The sequence below is a fragment of the Gadus macrocephalus genome, chromosome 17 (genome assembly GCF_031168955.1).
Source record: "Gadus macrocephalus chromosome 17, ASM3116895v1".
In the NCBI taxonomy this organism is placed as follows: Eukaryota; Metazoa; Chordata; class Actinopteri; order Gadiformes; family Gadidae; genus Gadus; species Gadus macrocephalus.
Window position 1 is genome coordinate 7,485,969 of NC_082398.1, and position 11,135 is coordinate 7,497,103.

The 11,135-nt window shown below is 47.5% G+C and overlaps 1 protein-coding gene and 1 long non-coding RNA gene across 2 annotated transcripts in view; one reads left to right on the plus strand and one right to left on the minus strand.

The window, feature by feature from the left end:
• acap1 (ArfGAP with coiled-coil, ankyrin repeat and PH domains 1) overlaps positions 1–3,641 on the plus strand; it is a 48,018-nt gene extending 44,377 nt beyond the window's left edge. The window contains exons 19-21 of the transcript XR_009522590.1: positions 1,753–1,963; positions 2,238–2,346; positions 3,534–3,641. The gene's annotated coding sequence lies outside the window, so the exon portion shown is untranslated. The remainder of the gene's footprint in view (positions 1–1,752; positions 1,964–2,237; positions 2,347–3,533) is intronic.
• Positions 1–8,485, minus strand: part of LOC132445458 (uncharacterized) — a 31,583-nt gene extending 23,098 nt beyond the window's left edge. Inside the window, exon 1 of the long non-coding RNA XR_009522591.1 lies at positions 7,682–8,485. This is a non-coding gene — a long non-coding RNA (uncharacterized LOC132445458). The remainder of the gene's footprint in view (positions 1–7,681) is intronic.
• Between the last annotated feature and the right edge of the window lie 2,650 nt (positions 8,486–11,135).

Here is an 11,135-nt window from a genome sequence, read left to right on the forward strand (position 1 = left end):
CCATTCAGACCAAAGGAAACGCAGAATTAGCATAACGCGTTGCCATAGGTTCAGTACGTTGACGAAGTACACGTCACCGGGCTAGTTTCACGCATCGGTCTCGATTGGGCTCTACATCTTGGACACGTGACGCATAAAACGACCCATCAATACAAACCGACATTACGCTAGAAAAGAAAAGAGTTATTAAAGCGGCCAATAAGGCGAATCCAAACCCCAACACCCCTTGTACGCGGACTAGAGGGGGTCCACACACCTGGCCGGAGGAGACCACTGCGTGGTGACGTCCAAGGGTACACTAAAAGGTACTTCGACGTCAAGCACAGACCAGTACCTGTTGCCGATGCAGAGTGGACCGTTCACAAGCCGTTTGGCGGAGAATATCGGATTTGAAGATAACCTTCTGGGCTGACGGCCCCCCTGGTTTGGTTCTCATTTAAGTGTGCGTGTGCGTGCGCGTGGTGCGTGCGTCATCCAGGGGGGACAAGGAGACGTGGATCCGCTCCAAGTACGTGGAGAAGAAGTTCATCCAGAAGCTCCCGGAGGCGGGGGGCGGCGGCCTCCCCCTGCTGCGGCGTGCCAGCGGCCGCCGCACCCGGGCCTGCACCCACGACCGCTCCCTGAGGCCCCCGCTCAAACCCAAGCCCGGGCGCGCCACACTGCCACGGCTCTCAGGTTAGGACCACCGCTTTAATAACCCAGCAGGCTAGAGGGGGAGGTGTGTGTGTGTGTGTGTGTGTGTGTGTGTGTGTGTGTGTGTGTGTGTATTTGAAGTCGGCAGGTAAAACCAGTTACTACGTTTTGAAGTTGCCGAAGGCCTCCCATGTGACTCTCTGTCTCCCTCTCCCCCCCCTCCCCCCTTTCCTCTCCCTCCCGCTCTCCTTCCTTTCTCCCTCTCTTTCTCTCTTCCTCTCTCTCTCTCTCTCTTCCTGTGTGTGTGCTTCATTCCTACTTCTTAGGGCCAAGCTACAATGACCTTCCCCCCAAAAAGAATAATGCAGGCTTTCACAAAGGTGAGACAACACACATACACATACACGCATACATATATACACACACACACACACACACACACACACACACACACACACACACACACACACACACACACACACACACACACACACACACACACGACACACACACACACACACACACACACACACACACACACACACACACACACACACACACACACACACACACACACTCACTCTAAACGTGTGTGTGTCTTTGCATGGACATACGGGGCCAAGCGAGCTTCCTCTCTCTGCAGTCTTATCTGTGGATCCCCTCAGTCACAGTGGTTTGTTATCAAGGGTGTGCCGTGTTCTGTGACGAATGCAATCGAGGCACATTAACATTTAACTTTGTATGGAATCGGGAGGTTAATCTAAGAACTACACAAACGCACAAAAGTGGTATTAAAGTGATCATAAAAAAAAACAACGGGTATTTCATCAAATATATAAACAATGAGGTGCGACAGATGATCTGCACTACTACAACCTCCTCTTCCTCTTCTACCTCCACCACCTCCTCCTTCCTCCTCCTCCTCCTGCTCCTCCTTCTGCTGCACCACCTTCTCTTCCTCCTTGTTCTCCACCACCATCCCTTCCTCCTTTTCTTGCTCCTGCTCTTCTTCCTCCACCGCCTCCTCCTTCCTCCTTCCTCTCCTCCTCCTTCCTCCATCCTCCTCTTTTCCTCCTCCTCCTCCTCCTCCTCCTCCTCCTCCTCCTCCTCCATCATCAGCTGAGGAAGGCCAGCAGCAGCAGGATGAGGAGGAGGAGGAGGAAGAGGAGGAGGGACCTCAGCACTCTGCACCCCGGGGCTCTGCTGTACCGCTCGGCGGGCCGGCCCAACTTCCTGGTGATGGCGGACGCCCTGGCCCACGGCGCCGACGTCAACTGGGCTGAACGCCGCCAAAGACTCCCGCAGCCCCCTGCTGCAGGCCGTGACCGCGGTGAGGGGGGTGTCTGTGTGTGTGTGTGTGTGTGTGTAGGGGGGGTTAGTTGATGAGTGTGAGTGAACAAGAGTATGTGGGCGGGAATACGAGTGTGTGTGTTTGTTTATATGATGAATGAGTGAATATGAGTTTGTGTGTGTTAATATGAGTGAGTGGTGTGTGTGTGTGTGTGTGTGTGTGTGTGTGTGTGTGTGATACGAGAGTGTGTGAGTATGATGTGTGTATATATAAACCTCCACTGGCCCCGTGCTCACCGGCCCCGTCTCCCCAGAACTCCCTGGCGGCGTGTGAGTTCCTGCTGCAGAACGGAGCGAGCGTCAACCAGGCCGACGCCCACGCAGCGGACCCCTGCACCACGCCACTGTGCTGGGCCACACCGGGTAACACACACACACACACACGCACACGCACACGCACACGCCTGCGCGCACACACACGCACACAGAGATAGCTTTTCTTATTGTGATATACAGTACTTTTTTACAGAGACATGCATGTGTAGCTGATGTGACGGTACCAGACGTATTCTACGGATAGAAATACACATTAAAGCAAATACACTTTCATATATTGATACCCATGAAGACAAACACGTGTAAGCACTCGACAGACTGGCTTTCCAAGCTCAAGGTGAGCCCACATTTAAACCCCCCGTAAGTCAGCAAGAATTTACCTTCAGGCTAGAACCGCCGTTTGAGATAAGATTACTAAGTATTGCAGTAGAATACACAATGGATTTGATTTTTTTTTATTTTTTTTTATTATATATATGACAAGGTTTAATGTTACGGTAATTAATTAGGGTTTCATTGCTCAGTAGTTCTTGGGAGCATATATGTTTATTGTAAGTTTAGAAACTGCAGGGAAAAGCCATTTACGTTCTTCCCACAGGATTGAAGACAGCCCAGACAGATGCCATAGGCTAAATCGACAAACTGTTTTGTAAACAACGACAACACACTTAATAATCAAAGCTGAAAACACAAAGTGAAACCACACCCTAATCATCTAGCTAGGATAATTGGTCTCTTTTCAAGGCTAAAAATCAACTTCTCAAAAAATGAAGAAGATAATGAAGAACAGAGCTTTGTAAACATTTATTTTGTCAGACAGAAAATAAATGTGGCAATCTCAAAGATCTCGGTTTCGTTCTTTTTTGTGACACCTATGGGAAGAAAACAGTCCATTGCTACACACACACACACAAGTGAGGGCGGAACAGCCACTGCTAACTGATGGAAAACACGTCACTAGATCCTTGTGATTTGCATGCATGGCAGGAATTTCACCCCCAACACCAAGTTCATTACATTCATAATACTGCCAATGCAAGTGCAATTTGGCTAATAGATACTGACTCAGCTGACAGTGATTTACATGAACCTCTTCGGCGATCTTCGAGATTGCCTTGTCAACGTAGATATTTCTTTCAGGTGGGTGGTGGACGGTTAGCGTTCATATTTCCAACCTCAATTCAAGATCTTTTAAGGTCATTTTATTTTTTGTACACCCACACAAACCCAAAGGGCGACCTTTGACCCTTGAACCCTGCGTGTCGCCCCGGCAGGCTGGTGTGTCTGTTCCTGAAGAGGGGCGCCGACTACAATGCCAAGGACAAGTACCAGAAGGACCCCATCGGCATCGCCGTGGAGAACGCCAACGCCGACATCGTCACCCTGTGAGTCCTGAGGGAACCCCTTTTATAAACCGTGGGGACCCATTGAAAGGACAAATGACGCAGAGTAACAGCATTGATATGTGAGGCTGTAACCGAGTCCTGTACCTCTCCTCCCCCCCCCCCCCCCCCCCCCCCCCCCCCGCAGGCTGCGCATCGCCAAGATGAACAAGGAGATGCGGGAGACGGAGGGAGGGTTCGGCCAATCAGGTCACTCCAGGGAGCAGGGCTGGGGGGGCTCTGGGGGGGGGGGACGACACGTGGCGGGGACAACCAGGCGGAACCTGCAGGCCCTGAAGAACCATATCAGCGGGTGGGCTCTGGGGGGCGCCGACTGATGGGGGGGGCCACTATAGGACTGTTTTTGAATCCCGCGCACGGTCTCCCAAACGGCCTTCGCGACGGCCGCCACACTTTAAAGTTCTCAGAGGGGGAAAAGGTGCAATGTTGTTGTTGCACAGTCGTCTGGCGTGAGTGAGAGACGAGTGTCGTTTGCGCAAGTGTGTCGCGTTGCAAACTGAAAGTGCTGTGAATGTGAGCGAGAGCTACTACAGAGCTGGTCTTTAGCGTCGAAGATGTTAGGGCGCATCCAGATCCACATCGAATGAATGTACGATTATGTTCTGTTTGGGGTGTTTTTTATGTTACTTTTTCCATGGGACATTTGCCAGGGAATCGGCAGGGCTTTCTCCTGAGCTATGAGCACTCAAACAAAGTTTTGTAGAAGCCATGAAAGAGAGGGAGGGAGAGAGATAAAGGGTACATTGTATAATATATAAGGCGCAATATTAAATGTTTGCACAGAAAGAACAAACAGAATAGACTTCAGATAAGAGTAGAGTTTATTTTTGTTCAGTGGGTTTTGAATGGCTTTTTAAAGGTGCTTTTACATTTTATTCCTCTTCTTAATGCCTGGTGATCTTTAGCACAAGGTCTCAGTCAGTCCTTCGTGATGATGATGATGATGATGATGATGATGATGACCATGATGGTGTCCATGACTGGGATGACAAAAGCAGTCGTATTTGTCTTTAAAACGCTATTCTGTGAATAGCAGATTGGGTTGTTAGTAGTTGATCCATTGGACCTATTACCAATCAATCAGTTTGTATTTGTTTACCATGCTGAGCACTGCCTCTTTGATTCTGTTGTTTTGTTGTTTTGAAGTTTTTTAACAAAGCGAAGGGCTTCCGTTTTAGTTTGGTATTGAACAGAGTTGTATCATATGAACTTCTCCTTGCCTTGCTATACATCCATTCTTCCATTGTGGCCCTGTATTCATTGTTTTTGTTTGTTTTTTGTGCGTGTGTGTGCATGTACGCATGTGATGCATAAACAGCAGTGCAGAGCTGAAGAAGGTGCCTGACTCGGACAAAGTATTTCTGTCGTTGGGTAAACAACGACAATGTGTTCGCTTTTGTCTGGTCTCAGAAGAACACATGTTCCCTACTGCTGGTCAGTGGACCATGTTGCTGTGCTTTTTAATGGTGTGTGTGTGTGTGTGTGTGTGTGTGTGTGTGTGTGTGTGTGTGTGTGTGTGTGTGTGTGTGTGTGTGTGTGTGTGTGTGTGTGTGTGTGTGTGTGTGTGTGTGTGTGTGTGTGTGTGTGTGTGTGTGTGTGTGTGTGTGTGTCCCCGTCCTTGCACCCGTTGTGCCTTTGTCCCACTGTCCGCTGAGATGTCCGACTGGTCTCAAGCGCTTGTGCATTGCGCCCCCTGCTGTACCCAAAGAGGTAATGTTGCATGTGCATGTCAACGTTGTGTGCATGCGTTACATTTGTGTGCGTCTTTGTTTGGTTGTGTCGATTGTTTATTTCCTTTTTGCTTTGCCGCTAAAGTGCTGCAGACCTTTAGTCAAGTCAGCAATACGGGCTCGTCTCCTGATGGCCATCTTGGTGCCATCTTGGTTCTGAACGCTAGCTGAACCAAGATGGCACCAAGGCGGATGTATTCCCAGAAAGGGACACGTGAAACTGTGGCCCTTCAGGGAACAGCTGTGCTTTTAGTTGCGGGAGAAGGAGTTCATGTTTTGTTATTAATGGACGAACAAAACGAGCAAAAATCGGTGTCATCAGAACCATGAGCATCACATGGACGAAGTCTCTCATCCGTCTCACCTCGGTTTTTTTGGTTGAGTTTGTGCGTATTCACGAGCGTTCCTTTCCCTTCCCATCGCCCACGCAGTGCAGATGTTTTCTTGGCCCCGGTCCGATCCATTCGTCCCAACTCTTGCGTTTTGCACATGGCGTTCCCGTGGCACCGAGATCAGGAATGCGTAGCCTCCCCATCAGGATCCCATATGGACGCGCTCGCACCGCTTGTGATTCCGATTCACATTCCGCGACGAGGCGGTTGCTGTTCAATAGAATTGGATTCGGCCACTTAAGAGGCAGCACTGTGACCATGGTGTGACCCGGGCTTGACCTCGGGGTGTTTTCTTAAGGGTGACATATTATACCACCAGGTGTGAGTGTGATTAGCCGTTACAAGCCGTTTCGAAAGTCTGCCTCTTCTGACAACATAGGTGGTCGTTTCCACCTAGATCAGACATGGGGATCATACTATGCGGGCCAAATCCGGCCCGTTTAGTGCTTCAATCCGGCCTCCTCGATGCGCTCGCAATTTGGAGGAAAGACACTCTGCCATTATCCGACCCGTGATCCTGCTATTAAAATCAATCCAACCGATGTCGCTGGGTTTGCCTCCCTGAAGTCGAGACTGATCTGCGACATGGAGGAGACCCTGTGAGGACCCTGCCGGACTCCGGTGCCGGAGCTGAAGTCCGGCAGGAGCTCAGCTCCGGGGGCCGGCGGGTTATAGATGAGAGTATTTTATAGAACACGGCCAAAAGCTATGTCCGCCTCCGGATGATATTATGAATCCTAAACGACCGCGTCGGTTTCTCTGACATATCTGGTAGGCTACTTCCACAACAAGTAAAGAGTGCGGTTGAGAATGAATTGGCAGAAGAGAAACATGGCGGTCACAAGCTTCTATCAAATTCAGGCGACCACGCATAAGAGAATTGCTTTCAATTCCAGCGTTTGTGGACACAACTTATGATTGAACGCACACTGCGGCCGCCGGCCGCCTACATAGCTTTACCCAATCAAAGTTAAGCGCAGAATATTTAAAATGAACAAAAAGAGCATTTCTGGAAATATTTCTAACATTATGATAGGCCTACTTAATTGAAACAAAATGTCTCTCACACAATTTTGTATGACATTACATTATGGGCCATTTTTCGTTCCTTGAATTTCAAGTTGATGCCGGGCACTTCTGATAGGGGGGGCAGCTGTCAATCATTGTGGCAATGGCTCACTGCATAAAAAAATTGTCAAAATGAGTGCAGCAAAAAAGAGATGTTGACTTCCATGTTGCTCATCTCTCAAGCTAACATAAGTGTGATGAAGTTGAAAAAATGACAAAAAAAGAATAATCACAACTGAAATCAGCTGGATAGGCATTTAATTTTCATTCAGTGATGAAGGTCTCCCTATAGCCTCAAAAAGATTGCCTTAAGTCTGTATGTTAATGTATCCTGCAGACATACATTTGCAGTTTTGTTAATAGTTATCTATCTTGAAGAGCTACAGCTGGTATGAATGACAGTTGAACAATATGCAGGGTCGTGTAGTAAATGAATCCTTGAAAGCAAATCCAGTTATTGTAACCTTAGAGTAGCCAAGGTCAGATAGGCCTATCAAAAAATAAATGTCAGGCCTTGAAATAGACTGGCAAAGTCGAGGCAACTGTAAAGTAGCCTGATACATAATTTGCATTGAATTAATTTGTACCATTTAATCGTGTCACCATGTTTAATTGCAATCGTCTAAAGTGTGGCCCTCCGTTGACCTTGCCAAAGTAACTGTGGCCCTTGGACTAAAACTGTTGCCCATCCCTGACCTAGAAGCACGGCGGATAGATGAGCAACGCTTGCTACAGTGCACTGGGCAGGTGGACACGCCCACTTGTGATGTCAGAAGAGGCAGATTTTCCAAAACGGCTTGTAACGGCTAATCACACTTCAAACTCACACCTGGTGGTATAATCTGTCACCTTTAATGTTGAGACATGAGCGCTCACTCCCACCCTCCCCCTCCTCATCCTCTCCTCTCCCTCTCCTGTGGTCCGCAGGGGACGCGACGTACCAAGACATCTTCCGGGACTTCTCGCACATGGCGTCGAACAACCCCGAGAAGCTGAAGCGACGCAGCGCCGATCCAAAGTCCTAGAGCGAACACACACACACGCACACACACACACACACACACACACACACACACACACACACACACACACACACACACACACACACACACACACACACACACACACACACACACACACACACACACACACACACACACACACACACACACGTTGAGTCATAGGTCAGCTGCTGTGTTGACTCCATGGGAGAATGAAGAGAGGTCCCAGCACAGTGGACTCTATTGTGTTTACTGGTCAAACAAGAGGACTAATGTTTGATCAGTTCACACCAAAAAGGAAAAAGGATGGTGGGCTTCCAAGGGAAATGGCTTCTGAGGGAAAAGCAGCATTTGATATGTATGACAGGTCTGGAATGACTTGCCATAGCTACGGCCTGGATACACCAGCCAAAACAACTCCTTCTAACAATGTGTTTTTGGTGTTGATTTATTTTATGCTGTCTTTTTTTTTTTTTTTTTTTTACTGTCGCCTACAAATAAAATGCAATGCATGATCCTTTTAGTCCGTTTCGAGGTTGCTTGCTTCCGGTGGTTCATGGTTCATGTCAGCGGTTGGATTTGATTACGCCGCCAGATGGCAGCCTAACTCTGCACACGAGCGGCTTCTCGTGGCCAGACTAGTAGCGCCCCGCACATGGGACGCTTTTTGGTAGGACGGTGACGTTGTAAGAGCAACAAAAATGCTATATCTTCAAGCCAGGTAATAGTGAGAGCTTTTTCAATTTTGGTTGAGTTGAGATTTATGGTTGAGACTGTTGAGTCAAGATGTTAAAGAGAAAAGAGAAATTCATTTCTTTTATTTTCGTTAAAGTTGAAATATGTATTTGGGGACGCTCATGTCTTTATCAAAAGAAGACGAGGAAATGGTTTGATAATGTCTTGTAGCAGCGTGGGTTCATGGGTGTTGTTGTCTTCACAACTATTGATCTGAGACGACTCAGCAGCCAACATGTTCACCGACGATGTAACGTATGTCATTTGGTGAAAAACGAGTTTGATCCTTTGTGGTATGGTCGTCTCGGGCTAGGTATGACTCGGAGAGTGGTAAATATTCAACAAGTGGTTTATTACAACAAAGACAAGGTAAAGAAGCTTATGTTCTGGAGGTGGTTCATGAAGCATCTCTCGAACACAGGTAAGAAAAGTTTATATTGTAAAGTAGCCTGATACATATATATATCCTGACACTTTAAAAAGGGCTTATGTCATGCCACCAGGTGTGGGTGTTATTAGCTAGTACAAGCCGTTTGGAACAGGGAAGGAATTATTTCCATAATGACCTGGAAATAATTGCCATTTCCATAGTGACATCACAAGTGGGTGTGTCCACCTAGATGTACACTGGATAGATCAGTCTACCAGCCTACCCCTTGTGACTGTAGCAAATGTTGCTCATCTATCCTTTATATATCTAGGTTGACGCGCCCACTTGTGTTATGAAAAACATGCCAAAAGGCTTGCACCAGCTAATCACACCCACACCTGGGGGCATGACATGAGCTCTTTGAAGTTTGAAGACTCAAGTGGAAACTCAGAATCCCGTCGGTCTGTCTATCTGTCTACTCGTAGCACTCCCAGGTAAAAAGCCGAAATATTCAATTAACTCGAGGAGAAAATGTCCGACCTAGCAGCTTCTCTGAGAGGGGAGATGGCTTTATTGAAAGCCGAAATTGACCCGGCCATTAACACTTTAAAAAAGGCTCAGGTCATGCCACCAGGTGTGGGTGTGATTATATAGGCCTACAAGCCGTTTGAAACAGGAGGTGAAACAGGAAGGTAAATAGAGAGAGAGGGAAATCATTCCTTCCCTGGCTGTACCAAACGGGTTATACCAGCTAATCACACACACACACACACACCTGTTGGCATGAAGTGTCATGTAATTGTCATAACTAATGCGGACTTAACCGAAACCCGCAGTGACAGAACGAGCCCACAGAGCCCTAAAGACCAAGGCCGCCTTAATGCACGGGCTTGGGCTGAAGTTTCTCTACCTATCTAAAATGAGGATTACATACAACGGGAAATAATCTGTCTTTACCGACCCTGATGAGGCAGAGGAACAGCACTTCGGAGGTAAACAATATTTTAACTTGACTCTTAACTTAATTCAAGACACTTCTCGATTTCTTCTAGTGTGTGGGTGTGGTTGTGTCATGTTCTTTTGAAAAGGTGACTGAATCAGGATCGCTTTTAACTCACTTTATTTAGTAAAGGTTTGGTCTAATCTCTATGAAGCAAAAGGTGAGACACTTAGCTGGGCATCCGAGGTGGCCCTGCCTCTAGGGGGTGGGCAATTAAGGGCCGGCGATCGGCATAGGCGAGCTAGGCCATAGATATATATAGAACATATCTATGAGCTAGGCGACCGCCTAGGGCGACAAATGCCTTGGGGGCGCCCTCTGGTGGCGCCCTTAATCAGTCAATTAAAATATACGACGCGAACGGAGAAGGGAGGGGGCGCGGGAGCAATCGCCAGGGCGGCCCGAAACCGTCACCGTAGAATAATATAAATTTTACAAATATTAAAACCCAATTGAATAGGCCTATAGGCCGACATATGCTTTATCAGTCCTAATCCTGAACGCACTGTTGGTATATTTTTTCACGGCATTTCCCCCCCTGAAATAATTCCATATGACAAAAGTCAAAAATAGCTGAATTTTTGCATACAACTACATTTATCTTATTGTGCTGATTTCTGAAACAAGCTTTGCGCAGCAAAGAGAGCAGACTTTATCTGATTCCGCATAAGGTTTCATTGATTGGCACGCACTGTCTAGAATCTTTGGTGTAAACATTACAAATGCAACCTTCCATTCATTCTATCAATCAAACGCAGAGGCTGGGCATTGACACACCGCTATTGCTGACCCGATTAGGAGAGCATGGTCTAGATCCTGCTGCCCATATTTTTGGGCAGGAAATAGGCCTTTTTACACTGCCAAGCCAGTTCGGTCGCAGCTTGGCACGCCTGGCGATTTCACCGTTTTATCTCAAGTTTCCTGTGTAAAACCGAGGGGGTAAAAATCCCCCGTTCGTCACGGCGCGGGCTTTCTTGGTTCACTGGAGAAGGCGGGGATGCGCATGGAGTCTAGACCTCTATAGAATAATTTGCATACTCCCGAATGTTTTTATTTTTTTATGAATGAAGACCCCCACATGTAATAATGACTTCACGTCTGAGTGTAGGCTACAAACGCGATGAACTATGGTCAGGGATGTTCGTAACTTTCTAGACAAGGTCCAATAAACAGTGAA